This window comes from Pogoniulus pusillus, chromosome 24, assembly GCF_015220805.1.
Source record: "Pogoniulus pusillus isolate bPogPus1 chromosome 24, bPogPus1.pri, whole genome shotgun sequence".
Lineage (NCBI taxonomy): Eukaryota > Metazoa > Chordata > Aves > Piciformes > Lybiidae > Pogoniulus > Pogoniulus pusillus.
The window spans coordinates 12,345,752-12,361,126 of NC_087287.1; the positions used below are offsets into that span (position 1 = coordinate 12,345,752).

Sequence of the window (15,375 nt, forward strand, 5' to 3'; positions counted from 1 at the left end):
AACTCCCAGCACAGAAGCTGCTAACATAATCTGTCAACTGGAAAAACCTTTCACCAGCCCAAGAACTAAGACCTATTATCTCTGTGTTCTGTTTCAAGTTTGGCCTATTCTGGAGCCATGAATTTGACCAAATCTTATTTATTTCAGTCCTGTTTATGGGAGTTCAGTTCAACACCACCTGAAAGAGCAAAACCAGTTATTTTCCAAAAAAGGTCAGAGATTCTGTCATAGTGGAGCATTGTGATTCATTTTCAACAGAACACTCCTTCTCAGCAGGATAGCCTCCTGACTACTTCCAAATGTTGTAGCAAACTGTCAAAATACACACTGCTAAGATTTCTCTTTTCCCCTGCAAGGTATTTTTACTTCTACATTGCATGTAGAGCAAGCTGAATCCCTTTCTCATCAGCTAGTTCACTGGATTTCTAATGCTGCTTGCAGGTTGCCATAGCTGTCTTACAAAATGCATTAAATCTTGCAATTCAATCCTGTTCCATGGGAGATCTTACAAAACTTCTTAGCTTGATGACATCACACTCTGGCATAGTGTTTAATATTGTTTTCTCTTGTTCATACTCTACATTTTTTGAACAACAGAGTTCCTATCTTTAACTTCTGACTTGAAAGCTCGGTCATCAAAATGCCCTGATGTAAATTCTCACATGTCTTGCTGCCTATTCAGAGACCAGTGCCAGATTTTCAAAGGACAGTGATGTGAGACCAAGTTGTTGTCTTTTTGTTGTTGTTGTTGTTTAATTTTCTTTCTCTTGTTTCTCTGACTGGTCCTGCAAGGGCGCTTTGCAAAGGTATTTTGCTTTTGTCATAGATTTCACAGGTTATTGCATGGAATTTGCTCTGATGTCTCTAAAAGCTTGTTGACCAAAGGCTTTTCCAGCTGTTACCCAACTGACACTAGAACCATGTGTCAGTGGTTTCATAAGTATAACTCCTTGGAACACAGCTGCCCTTGGTGTACCTGTTGAGTCACAGCCTTAATATTTGGCCATTTTCTGAATCCTGGCAGATTGCATTTGGTGCTTGGACAGAGGTTTGAAGTTTGCTGTTGTCATTTCTTGATGGAGTACAGCCCTGTCTTTGGAGTTAAAGCTGTAAAAAAGTCTACTGCAGCATGTAAAATACTGCTTCCTAAACCCAAGAGTAGCCAAGTGCACTGTTAAGATATTTAGAAGGTCCTTAAGTTATTTCCACTTTAAAAACACTTTTATGTCTTCTGTTTTGTTAACATTTTAGGTTAAGGCAAAGTTGCTTTCCCGGCTTGATGTTGACATAAATGTCCTTTCCCTCCCCCTTTCTACAGAGGACAGTTAATTTTGTTTCTTGATATTTAGAACAGATACTAACTTTGAATAGGACGTTGTTTCCCAGCCAGATCAGTAGCTACCTTGTGGGTGTTGTTTTTCTGGGTTTTTTTTTAAACATTGCTGGCACCAATACAGCAGTGGAAAAAGTAAAAGTTTGAGTATTCTCCAAGATTACTTAGATTCAGTCCAACAGCAAATGTTGTTAATTTCTTCTTTGAAAGATTCTCTCTCCTGTAACTATTTGAAACTGTCAGCCTCTAACCTTATTTTAATGAGAATGGCAGCTCTAAATCCCTTCTGATCGCTTTTATTTCTTACTGATTCTAAATAAGGATATTCCTGGTGTGTACTAATCTCACTTGGAGATGTTTAATCAACTGTTCTCAAAGAGGCCGAGTCCTCTTGTGCTGCCTCCTATCATTCTGACTCTTCTGCACTGCTAGGTTCAACTGTGTTAGTAATCCACTGCTTGCACTAAATCAAATCAAGAAAACTTTAAGTTCAGGCTTTTCCCCACAAGACTGGTGAGCTTTCTTAATTGCATTTTGTTGAATTCTACCTAAGAGTGGAAAAAAAAGAGCCAAAAAGTTAATGTTTGTATTAATTGACTACAAATGGGACAAATAACCATGATTGCTTTGTCACCCTGCATTTCTTTCTTTCTCCAAATATTTTGGCCATTCTTCTATTTTCTTTCCACTCTCCTTTCAATCTCTCTTATTCTTTTAAAAGAATTTTTTTAGTTCAATTTTCCCCCCCTTTTTCCTCTCTTTTCCTTTTACCTTTGTTCCCCCCCCCCCCCCCCCAATTTCCTTACTCTTCTTGTTTAAGCTGCCAGGCCAAATGAGGAAACAATTACAGGATGTTGGCTTTAAAAGTGTCTGGCTTTGCCAAATAAGTTTATCTTTTTTTTTCATTGTGGCTTAAAGCATGCTAAACTCAAAGCCAAGTTACTAACTTAAAACTCATGGTAACTTTAATTTTTTTGCATTAGGCTTACAATAAACTTGGATAGTTTTTCCACAGTCCCTTTGCCAGTGATTAGTTGGGAAGATAGTATGTTTTGAATTTGCTGAGAGATGTACAGCTCTTAGCTTAGTTTTAGTACTTTTAAAAAGCAATCAATAATGCCTGTTTTGTAATAAGCAAAATTTATGAACTGACAAGTAAATGGTAATTATAGTGGGTATTCCATACAAGAAAAAAGAGGTGATCTTAAAGCCATCTCAGCATTCTGTTTGCACTCATTTTCATTCATACAAATGATTAAGTGGTTCTGTGCTGAAATACTTCTCTCAAGGCTTAACGTAAGTCTGGAAAAGTTGTTGCCAAAGAGTTCTGCAATGAAGTCAATGACCATTTGTGCTTTTTCATTGTTATGTACAGACTGAGTTTTCCCCAATATTTTTTTTATGGCTAAGGCTCTAACTCAGCAGCAACTTAGACACCTTTTGGGTTTTGTTCTCTGGGGGCTGTTCTCTATAATAAACTCATGACAAAAAGGAAGCCTACATCAAAGACATGGATTGATTTTGTAGCTAATGAAACCACTTCCCATGTCTGTTTCTCTGCTAAAAATTACTCTTTCCTTAATAAACCACCAAATGATCATTAAAAAACTATGGTACAGTGAAGAATAAACCCAAAATTCCATCTGATCCAGACCTCAGGTTTGTGGGAAAGAAATCACCTACTGAATTCAGTAGTCTAAAACTAAAAAAATGGAGGACCTATGATTTATGCTGATAAGCTATAAATGTTGAAATAATATGCATTTAAATAAACATTCTTTTCTTTTTAGTAATAATAAATCACAGTGAATTCTTACAGTATCACCAAGGTTTTTAGTACAAGCTAAGTAGTTCAGGCAGTTAGGTGAAGTCTAGCTGTAAAATGAAGGCATCTGGATGCATCTTAGCTCTCTTGGAAATCTGCTCGTGAGTTGATCTTCCTACTTCACTTTATGATAATACATCTTTCTGCATTGTCAGTTTTGGCTGGGTCCCCTTTACTAGGTATAAAAAAGAAACAACTACCACAACCTTGAAGTTTTTGAGTCTTAGTGTCTTCATGTATTTAGAAGAACATGCATCTAATCACAGTAGATCAGATCTTCAGATGAGGCTTTCAGCTGTGCCTGATGCATAACAATGCTGGTTAAAGATGTATGGACTATTACTAACAGCTGCAATGGTTCCATGATGCATCCCACCAAACCTGCAGCTACAGACACTGAGGGCATATCTTGTAGTGCTGATGGGTTTCTACCTGTCATGTATTTTTCCAAGCCTGAAGTTGCAGGGATTGGAAAGAAAAAAAAAGGACCAACTCTGATAGAGGAGGAAACCTCCCCAGTATAGCCTTCTGCAGTGATAAAAGAAAACATGCTGGTTGTGCTATCTTAAAGAGTTTGATTATTTTAAGTGATAACAATATTACACAAAGATCTGTCTAGGAGATAACTTGGGGGAAAAAAATCAAACAAATTAGATGGACACAGTCTTAACTTGTGCTGATGGAGGTATAGGCTGGGTATTAGGAGGAAGTTCTTCATAGAGAGAGTGATTTGCCATTGGAATGGGCTGCCCAGGGAGGTGGTGGAGTTGCCGTCCCTGGAGGTGTTCCAGAAAAGACTGGATGAGGCACTTAATGCCATGGTCTAGTTGACTGGATAGGGCTGGGTGGGAACTTAGACTGGATGGTCTTGGAGCTCTCTTCCAACCTGGTTGATTCCATGACAAATGTGCACACACATGCCTGGACTGAGGAAAGATGAATATATTTATGGAATCTCCACTCCAGTTGAGGTTTTGCTCCCAAATCTGACACAGGCTTCCTGTTCAATCTTGCTGTCACTCTTCTATGACTTCGTCTCATCTTTTGTGTTCACAGAACAGTATAATTTTATTGTCTTAGGTGAATACAAGTATGAAAGTGTAATTATGTGGAGCACTCACATCAACCTCTTCAAGTATCAGTAAGGACTGAGTTAATTTATGATACTTTTGATCTTTGTCTTAGCAAAGTTCATTGCTCTGTTGCAAGTTCATGTTAATACTGTTTGAGATAGATAGAAAATGCTCAGAGGGCAGTATTAAGACTCAGAAACAGAAATTCTTTGGTTTGTAATAGATATTTACAGGACCTCTTAAGTGAGACCTTTTAAAAACCTGCTGAACAGATTTCTGTGACAGCAGGCCATCTTTCCAAGCTCGTGATTTCAGCTATGCAAAAAGTAGACCTGACTGCCTCACCCCAAGCTCCCATAGTTTCAGTGCTAAGTGGTGTCACTGATATTCTCAATTTAAAGCCATTTATATGGTAATTAAATAAAGGAGTTTGATTTTCATATTTGTGGAAATAGCACAGTGAGGTTGCTTCTGGCTTGCTCCTTCAAATAAGGATGCCAGCATTAGTAATAAAAATTGAAAATGTCTTAATTAAAAATGACCAATTTAGACATGTAATTATGGGTGCTAAAAAAATATCAGTGGTGCTGAAAGCTCAGTGCAGCATTGTACATTGAAGATGTTCTACTGAAGAGTATGATCCTATCCATTTTTCAAGGAATCCAGACGTCAAGCAAATAAAATACTCAAGGAAATAAACTGAATTTTTAATGATGCATGGAGACAATGTCAGCCACAGCATTGAGAAAACACAATTTGCTTTACTTTGGAGTTGGTACAGGACTTGCTTAAGCTGCCTGCAGCCAGAGAGATAAAATTTAAGGGTGACACCCTGACCTCATTTCTGGCTTTTTCCCCACTCTACCTCAACATCATTTCACAGCATGCTTAGTGATGTGAATTAACAGTGGGACAACAATCCCAAACTGAAGTTTTGGGACTTTCTGTTGATGTATGTGATGCCCATACTCTGTTTTGCAGGATTAGTTTACTGGGGTGATAAGGGAATAAAAGATGTCCAACAACTCCAAAGTGGATGTATACTGATGTCAACAAATCTTCCCCATCTAAAAACTTAACTCATTACTTTTTATATGGATGGGGAAACTGACTTCAAATTGAGGTTTTCCTGAAGTACAGAATTCTTGTGGGGGAATTTTCAGCAACTTAAGATGGGGGGAAATATGTGTATAAAAATACAGTTTATAATCCCTCATATTTGTTGGTGGAAGATTTAACCTTGTGCTTGAGGTCATTAACCACATTGACCACCACAGTCTGAAAAGGCCATTGGTTTATTCTTACATACCACATGCCTAGTATTAGATGTGAAGGAATCTAAGCTATTCTGTGCAAATACAGTAACTGAGTCCCAGTGTCCTCTTGTATCAAATTTATAGGGAACCCATCACAGCATGCTCGTGTAGCCAAGATTTAACCTACTGGGTATCTGGAAAGAGAGATGTTAATTTGATAGCAATTCATACTACAGGAAAGAACCCTTTGTGGAGGCAAAGGATAAAATGCAGTGCATGTTGTAGGCATTTACAGTACCAATTCTTGACTCTAAGAGCATTCTTGGAAGAGGTCTTTGTCTATCTAGAAAATGAGAGATGCATTGAAATCCAGGTTCTGCCATAGGTAATTTCTTTGTGTTGCAGGGAGGCTAGCATTTTTGTACCTTGGTTTTTTGCTTTCAAGGAAATCATAAGGTGTGTAAACACATTTTTCAAATTCTGAGAGGAAATATGCTACATATGTACAAGGTATGCAATTATTGCTACAACTAATATTGTATCAGTTGGCCAGGCTGCATCCTGGAAAATCGTTCTCATATTAGCTATGAGTATTCCAAGAATCACAGAACTCACCAGATTGGAAAAGACCTCTGGGATTATCGAGTCCAATTGAGCATCTAACCCTTCTACTTAACTAAACCATGGCACTAAGTGCTTCATCCAGCCTCCTCTTAAACACTTCCAGGGATGGTGACTCCACCAGAGGGAATGTTAATACCAAAAATGTTCTTTTGTATCATGCTTTATGTTTATATGCCACTGAAAGTAATAACTGACCCTCTTAAAACATAAGGCATTATTTCCTTTTCAGTCTCCAGTGCTGAAAACATGGAATAATAATACTACAATTAAAAACCCTGAACATGTGGATCTTTCTTCTTTTCTTCCACCTAATTCATTAATGCATGCAGTGATAGAGAACATTGAGAGATTCTTTGGATGCAATGTAAGACCAAATTATCTCAGTTCAGTCCAATTTATACTTGAAAGGAACCGACTCAAAACAGTCCTGTAATCAATGTGGTTATGACTACCTTAAATACATTCACTGAATGCTATTTCTATAAAAAATAGACTTGTGGCTTTGTTGGAAGTGATGGTTTGGGTGTTCCCTGCACCCCACACTTTAGAAATTGCCCATACTAGACTCAGCTGGCTCTGGGAATATAAATGAAGCTATTTATTTACAGCTGGCACAATATACAAGCAGATATTTACAGTATATACTGCTACAGACAGAAATATACAAGGTAAAAGGTAATACAGAAACACAACTCCCCTCCAAGAAACCTGAGTCCCCAGGAGGGGCTTTCAACCACCCCTGCACCTTCCCCCTACCTGTCTCAACCTTACCCCAGTCCTAAGGAAGAATAGAGGTTCGGCCAAGAGGTTATGAAGCAAAGTGGGTTAGGCCAAATGGAAGGTGAGATTAGGGAGTAAGATGTTGCTCAGCCAGCAGCCCAAGCCAGAGTGAGAGAAAATGGCTAGAGTGTTATCTGATGTTTTCGTTCCTTGTTCAGCAAGACTCTGAGGGAAGGAGACATCACCATTGTTTTCCTTTCACAGCCTATGATCTAGTTCTTCTCACCAAAACATTCTACCCTGCTTCAAACTAGCACATTGGATTTAAAAAAAAAAAAAAAAAATTAGAAGGTCAAAAATGGAAAATGATACTATTATTTAAATGTACTGTGAAGGTTTAAGTGCAAATCACTCTAAGGTAACTTTTTTTTAAGAGCGGACTAATGCAGTATTATATTTTATAGTGCAATAAAATTATGTGCTAAAATTATGCTCATAAATGCAGGCAAATGTAAACCAAGCTATTAGTTATGTTTTCTCAGATAAAAGTGATTAGCATAGCTATCAAACTCTTCTCCCATTTGAATAACAGAATTATGTCTGAAATCTAAGGCTTGTTTGCAAAAGCTGAGCCTTAAAAAGAAATGTAAATCCAGCTATCAGTGTTGTGTTTGGAAGTGAATGCAGTGGTCTGCCCGTCATTCTGCTAACAGCTAAGAGCAGAGGAACGTGACCCAAATTGCAGCAACATATATCAATATGAAATGTGCCTCAAATACTATTTTCGAAGCTATTGTTAGCACTTTATGATAATCTCCTTACTCCTGATCAGACTTATTTAACAGCTATTGTGGTTTGTTTAAACATAACAGTGATGAAGGAGTCGTTTAGCAATAGTCACCGTGAGACAAAGTTTCATGTATAATTCATGAAGTATGTGGTCATCTACGAGCAAATTAATTTCCATCTGACAGCTATACTTGTCACAGTGTCCTCTCAGGAAGGCATATGGTATATAATTAAAATCTGAACAGAACAAATTAAATGCTGATTACTTCATAAACAATTTCAAGGCTTGGATATTGTTACCTGTCTTTATAGGATCAAACAAAGCTATTTTGACAGTGTATAGATGAATGGCTGTATTTTCTCAACTCTGTATCCAATTGTTTTCTCATGCCCAAGGGTTGTGGTTAAAATTGCTAATGGAAAATCCAACTGTGGAAAAAAAGGCAATTAAAAAGCCAACTTCCACTTCAAACCTGTGAGGAGCAAGCAAAAGCTGTAACTGCAGATGACTTTCTTGTAATGCTAATGTTGATTGGTCACAAGCGGCATTTAATATTTTAAGTATAAACCACTGCTCAGGTGCAATTTGTCCTTTCTATCCATCTTGCATCTCCTTAAACTTGGTTAGTCAGAACAATATGAAGCATTTAATGGATGATTGTCACACCTGCAAGAGACTACAAATGACCTATGATAGTGATTGTAAAGGATTTCTTCTTGTTGCTTGCAATTAAAAATGATTACAATAAAAGAAACTATCACACATCACAAAAGTTTTCAAGCAGTCTCAGAATGAAGCACACCACAGGAAAGGTTCACATGTGGCCTTACTGAACAGGAATTTTGGAAGGTTTTTACTGTGCTTTACACTTGCATGCAATGTGGCGTTTAGCCTGTGCTGGCAACTGTAGTGCAAAGTCTTAAGGATGTGACAGCATATACTGGAGTTCTGTCACCATCTTCACTTTCTGCTGCCTATGCTACTTACCTTCAGTTAGCAGAGATGCTCTATTGGGATGCATGCACGGACTCCTGAGTCGGTGAGGCAGGAATCATTTATTCCATAAACCAGAGTGTCTTTTACAGGGCAAAGAAGTATATATGGCTATAATCTTCTTAGATTTACACCTCTGCTTTCAACATAGTACTCTCTTTACATTGTAAAGCTATGCTCTTTAGACAATACATCTGTTCTCCTCACCTGCATTCCTTGTTAAATTACACTAATCCTTGAATATCAGGGGTTATTTCCTCTGGTCTAACACAAGGAGGTTGTTTACTCCAGGTACACAAGTCGTTGTTGGATTACTCTGTTGTTTACTTGCACTGTGAATAGCCTTTCATATGATTTTTCAGGTATATCACAATGCGGTATCATGTACTATAATTTAGGTTTCTGGGCATGGGGTTTTTTGCCTGTTGTTGCTGTACTGGAGGGGAAGCCAGACTTTGGCTTGATAATTCAAATGTTTTTCAGGTTATACCATTCCTCCATGATTATTTTTTCTGCAGAGCTTGCAGATGCAACGTATACAAAATGTGTAGTACAGTGTAGCAATAATAATGCAGGCCAAGGCGGTTTATTGAGAAAGAAAATGTCCTTAATTTAGAGAGAATTTGGAAAGATGACAAGAGGGAACATAAAAGAATTTGGATGAATGTATGTGCAGACATGAGCTGTGTATATAATGCTGTAGCGTTGATGTATATGAGTATTTCACAAAGACAAGACTAGTAAGTCAAACGGGAACTTAGAAATGTTGAGTCTCAGATAATGTGATGGAAGATCTGTCTACTGTGCTAGCATTTATCACTAGGTAAAGCAGCTGAAACTATCTGTTTGCAGTGTCTGTACTTCTCTGTACTGAATGAAAAGTTCTTCTCCTGCGCTCCCTACTGCTACTCTTTGGAATGGTTTCCATATCAAGAGGTTGTGCATAGGAAAATGCCAGAAGTGTGCTCATTTTATTCTCTTCTCCTTTACTTCTTGGGAAGCTTTGAAGGGTAATGGTTGACTTTTCATTTAACCTCAGTAATAAACACAGATGTGTGAGCCAGAACACTTATGTCAAGCTCTTCTCACCTGACTTGACTAAATAAATGAGATCTTGCTAGGGCTATAATCACAAATTCATGATTAGAGTTCAGGGTATTGGGCAGGTTGTAGTTAGAAATAGTCATAGAAAAATGACAGTGGATGTGACCTCTTGAGGTCAATCAGCCTGCACCCTCTTTCCATTTCCACTCAAAGTAGCGCCAGCTGAAGGTCAGCCATGGTGGGGCTGATGACACACAGTTAAGTTTGGAAGGAAGAATTATGAGGGAACTGTTAGTAGAAATTTCCTGTCACTGGATTTGTTTGGGTTTATGCCATTGACAAAAGTATCTCAAATTAGCTGATGGCAGAGTGCTGGATTAGATAGCTCAAACAATTCACCAATTTGAATGCTATGAAGAGGAAAATTATTTTGTAGTATCAGTGTTGGGAGGTATTGAACACTGTTTTGTACAACATTTCCTTTTCACAGCTGTATGAATGAGCAGTTGTTTTCTGAACTCAAAGGAAAGGCTAGTGATGAGAAGAGGATGAGCTCAAAGGGAAGGCCAGTGATGAGACCAGGAAGAACTCAAAGGAAAGGCTAGTGATGAGACGAGGATGAGCTCAAAGGGAAGGCCAGTGATGAGACCAGGAAGAACTCAAAGGAAAGGCTAGTGATGAGATGAGGATGAGCTCAAAGGGAAGGCCAGTGATGAGAGAAGGAAGGACTGGGCCCTAAAAATGCAGGCAAAGGTACAAAACTGAAGTTACGTAATCTAGGCTGCAAGCTAACCCAAGAGGTAATGTACAAATACAGGGAAAATAGCCAGGTTTAACAAGAATGAAAAATGAGTGAAGAGTGCTCGAGGGCAGAACACCACCACTGAGATTAATGGTGAGCAGTGGCAGCGGCTGCCATGTCAATACAGCATTAAGTTTGGAAATGTTTGAAGCATATAAATTCTGTAATGGAACATATTCCATGTGGTAAGTTTGAGTCCCTGCTGTCTTAAAATTTGCAAGACAAACTGGGCCACAACCTTACCTATTAGATAGGCAATATGTGAGACATGATATTACATGTGCTGAACAGTTGGTCATGCTGCAATGTCTGTTAAACACAACCTGAAACAGCAATGTAAACTGCCAGTAAATATAATTAAAGCAAACACTGCAGTGCATGACTTCCTGAGGGATTTGATATTAATCCCCACTTATGAGGAGTAGTCTGTACAAGATATTTTCCCTAGAGAACTCTGAGTTATCCAGCTAATCCTTATTCATGGCATATCATTGTATGCAGCAACAAGTTGTGTCGAATTGTTTTCAATCAGCTCCGAATATACAGTATTGATAATAGAGTCTGTGTAATTGGATTTAAAAAAATCCTTGGCAAACAAGCTTATCATGCACATTCTATTATGTAGTACTAGCACACTAATTTTAGACAAAGCTGCAATTTGAAACATCTGATTGTCTTCTTCTTAAAGTCTGGATTCAGTTTGTCATCTTTACGCTTTCAATAGTCTCTTATCTTGCTTTTATATTACCTATTTTTTTATTGGATACAAATCACAGATTACCCATCCTCATCAGTTCTGTGTTTGTGTCCTAGTGATAGATGCACTGTCTGCACTGGTTTTGAAGCCTCTTGTGTTTAACACAGCTTTTCCAAATGGGGATTCTTATGCGTGATAATGTTCTTACTCCACTCCCTGGTGACAGCATTTGTACCTTTCCCATCCTATGGAACAGAATAAGGAAATGGCTTATAGCTTGAAGGATGCCCTGCATGTTCCCTTCATCATACTTTTCAATGAGGTGCCATCAGATCAAGACTCTATAATGTAAAATGTTTTTATTCCTTTCCTCTTGGAATAGAATGATACTTAATGGCAATTAAAGCTAGCCTAATTCTGTTAATATGAATACTGAAACTGTTGGATGGATCTTTAAGGAGCGAAATGTCTCTGCCCCTGTGAGTAAAAAGAAGTGAAATCCACTGTTCTAATGGCTTGCTGCCACAAAGTGGATCAGACAGGCTTGGCTGAAGCATTAGCCGGGGTTCAGTGCTTTCAAAAAAGTTGTGTTTGTGAGAAGGGAGAGTGGCCTGTGTGAGTCATTAGATCCTTTCCAAAGCTAAGCTTAGATGTACTACTGTTAGGCATTGTGCGTTTTTAGCTTGTGCAAAAATACCTCCTTTACGTTTCATGCTTAGAGACTGGCACACAAGAATGCCAGATGTTGCATATTTGTTACTTCCTATTGTAACACCTATGTAGCATGTATGCAGCAAATACTCCAAAGACTAAATCTTGGTGTGAGACTGCTAGTCTGCTAAACATGGAATTCACGTTGTTCAGACTCTTACGGTTACAGACTTGGTATGTTGTTGTTCATGTAAGTACACATAAAGAGGTGGAAAGGACATAGGGGTATTAGAAGTTTTCCCCAAATTGTATTTCTTTTAAGCAAGGATTTTTATGCAGCTGGCAGCTATTTAGTTCCAGTGAGATGACAGCTATCACAAGAAAGTCTTTCCTTGCTGATGAAACATAGGCTGAGTTTGTCCATTTATTTGAAATAAGTAGGTTGCCAGATCCCTGTCTTTTTTTAATCCACTCTTACTGTGTTAAAACTGCTAAGACCTGAATGACTTCAGAAAGGATGAATACTTTTGTCTTCTAGTGAAACCAAAGGTACTTGGGAACTTTCACCACTCTCTTGGGACTGCAGAGAATTTGTGTTTGCAGTTAGATGCTTCGAGTTACAGCCTCATCTCTGAGGGGGGGAAAAAAAAATCCCGTTGTGTGTTTTGCTGGCTTGATCTGCATATCTGTTCCTACATAGACATGAAGAATAATACTGGGTTTATGTGTCTGATTTATTGGATAGGAACATTTTTTTCTATATGGGTTTCTACAGTGCTGGAAAGAGAAGATTTTTTTCCTTCGTAGCCTATGATTTTCTCATTTGTTCAAGATGTGGCTTGGTGTCTTGTTCTTTGCATATCTCCTACAAGTGGCAAAATTTCAGACCCTGAAACCATTTAATTTTGGGAAGATGCCACAGAAGCTATAAAATCCATAAACTTCACTTTCTAGCTGTTCAGAAGACTGAACTGCTGTAATTGCTTTCTCTGTTAGCACTTGGTTTGGACTTTGGCTTGCTTTTTGCTGAGTCAGCAGGATAAGTACTATCTGATCAGTCCCTTCTGCTGCTGCATGCAACAATAATGTTCTCAGTTACTTACTGTCCATATCTTCTAAAAGTAATATGCTAAGACCCTCCAGTGATCCAGACTGCCTATTGTAAAATAGCTGTAGTTGTTACTGGGGAGAAAAATCCACTTGGATTACTTCTAACTTTGGTGGAATATCAGTTCAGTGTTAGATCTGTACAATATTCCAAGCCTTTGGCAGTTCCATAAAAACAAAATTCGTAGTTGGCTCAAGGAGCCCATAAATTTAGTAAAAACTCAGGCAAGTAGGTTTGTGTCTACAAGCTGGGTTGCTATTGATAGGTTTGTTCCTTGACTACTGGAAGTTGTGTCATGAAACAATCTTTGTCTCCGCCCTGTATTAAACTTTGTTGTAGAAACATCTCACTATTCGTCCTGTTTATGCATTTAGTGAAGGTAGGACAAGGTGAGGAAATAAAAGGCAAGACATTATCTGTCAGTTCCAAGTAGTCAACTACTCCTTGGGGTCTGATTCCAAAACTGGAAATGTTGTTGCAGGTAGTGAGTTCATCAGTGACATCAGCAATGTTATTTGCTTTTCCAAGTCTGTACAGTGCTTAGCCAAGAAATGTTTCTTATATGTTATGTGCTACAGCCTTGCTCCCAAATACTTTAAAACCACTTAATTCTTCTGATGATTTAACACTCTATAGAACAGTCCAAAAGTCTAGAAAGAGAACTCATTTGTTCTCCACACACTGTCTCTCTCATGAAGTAGAAACTAGTAGACGGAAATTCTGAGAAAATGAGATTGGTGCCAATACGAGGCTGAACTCGTGCTGATGGTTAACTTGCTGAACATTAGGACAGTAAGAAGTGCCAAGACTATTTCCTCTCTTTTACTGCATAGTAAAACTCCATCAGAAAATTCAGGGAGACCTTTTCAATTCTTAACTTTGTTTTTTTCTTTCTGATTAACAGATAATCTTATCCAAAGGACTTTGCATCCCTATAGTCATGGATGTGAAACTGAAATTGGAACTGTTGTGTTGCTGTCCTAAGTGAAAAATTGAAGTTACTTACATGAAAATGGTAGGGCTCTTCTTTGTTTGCTTTGGTTTTGTTTGCTTGAGAGTTTTTTGGCTGTTTGGTTGGGGTTTAGATTTCGTTTTTGTTTGGCACTTACGACTTATGTGCAAGTTTAGACTAGTGTCTTATGGTAAGTTTCAAGAGCCTGAGCCATACTTAAAAGTGAATTCAATATATGGTTCTCTGAGGTACAGGTATTGTCATAATCTCTGCTGGGCTCAGACTTGTACTTGATGGAGTGAAGATGTGTTTATGTGTGTAAGCCATGTAATAAACACTTGTATATATGGGAGGTTCCTCATGGATCCAAAATTAAGAAACAATGGACTCTGAAAGGGATAGCTCTGTGTCTTTGGGTCCCAGTGTGCTCTGGAATTAAGGCTGCAGGAAGAGTTGTCTGTTGGCACAGCTTTGTCAAAGTAATGCTGACCACTCTAGTGGAATTGTAACAAATTGAAATCATCTGGACTTGCTGGCAGAAACCAAAAATCTGGCTTTATATACTGCTTTTTCCAAAAGAGCAACCAGACCACAACACTGGACCATGTGGGTGGCCTCACCCACTTGTGTATATGATACTTCTGGAAGTGAAACGACTATGAAATCACTGATTTATTCTATGTACAAAACTGCTAGTTTGCCTTGGTGACTTAATGGGGTGTGATGAGCCATCTTCATGGCTCAGGTTCTCAAATTCAGGGGAAGGAAAATTTGACAATAGCACAGCATAGAAGAGCAAAGTATTGGAGGACTGCACTTATGATGCGCTTGGATACAGGCTGTGTATAGAGGTGCTTGTGTGTTTGCTTCTTAATGATTAACCAATGTGCTTGAACTGTGAGAAGGAAGAGTAGTAAAAATGAAACTGTTCTCCCTCCATCATTTCTGCTCTAAAGATCTATTCTAAAGCCTTCCAGCATTAGATTCCTATTGAAAAGACATTTGGTAGGTGATGTATTCAGTTGCTGAAGTCAGTTCTTAAGTGCTATTTTGCTGTTAAATTCCCCTATGACAAGCAGTCACCCAATTTCAGGACACTGTTATGCTTACACAGGACTGGCTTCTCACTTTGATCCTGGTCACTAGTGAATGATTTTTTTTTTTTCCCCTGCAGTTTACTCAGTTTTAAATGTTTAGTGTCAAAGATACATATATATATCCTACCAAATTTAGTATCTATTTCAACATTTAGGTGTTCTGTTTTGTATTCCATTTGTGGCAGTTCAAGGTATTCAGATGTGGTAGATGAGTGCAAGAAGAAAAGAATATTTTCCTGTTTATGGCACAGGATTGTAGGTTTTTTTTACCATATAATTTTCATAAAATCTCAGTCAAGCTGTGCTTTTAAGGAGTTATTTGTCTGTGTTCTTTTCTGTGGGTCTAACTTGAGACATGGTACTTTACCTGCTGAAGTATGCATAGTTGCAAATGATGGGGTTATGGACAG

At 38.3% G+C, this 15,375-nt stretch overlaps 1 long non-coding RNA gene across 3 annotated transcripts in view; it reads left to right on the top strand.

Moving 5' to 3' along the window:
* LOC135186162 (uncharacterized) overlaps positions 1-15,375 on the top strand; it is a 67,832-nt gene that overhangs the window by 26,312 nt on the left and 26,145 nt on the right. The window contains exon 2 of one of the 3 annotated variants that reach the window (XR_010306737.1): positions 13,821-13,931. The exons of the other annotated variants lie outside the window; for them this stretch is intronic. This is a non-coding gene — a long non-coding RNA (uncharacterized LOC135186162). The remainder of the gene's footprint in view (positions 1-13,820; positions 13,932-15,375) is intronic. 3 annotated transcript variants of the gene reach the window in all.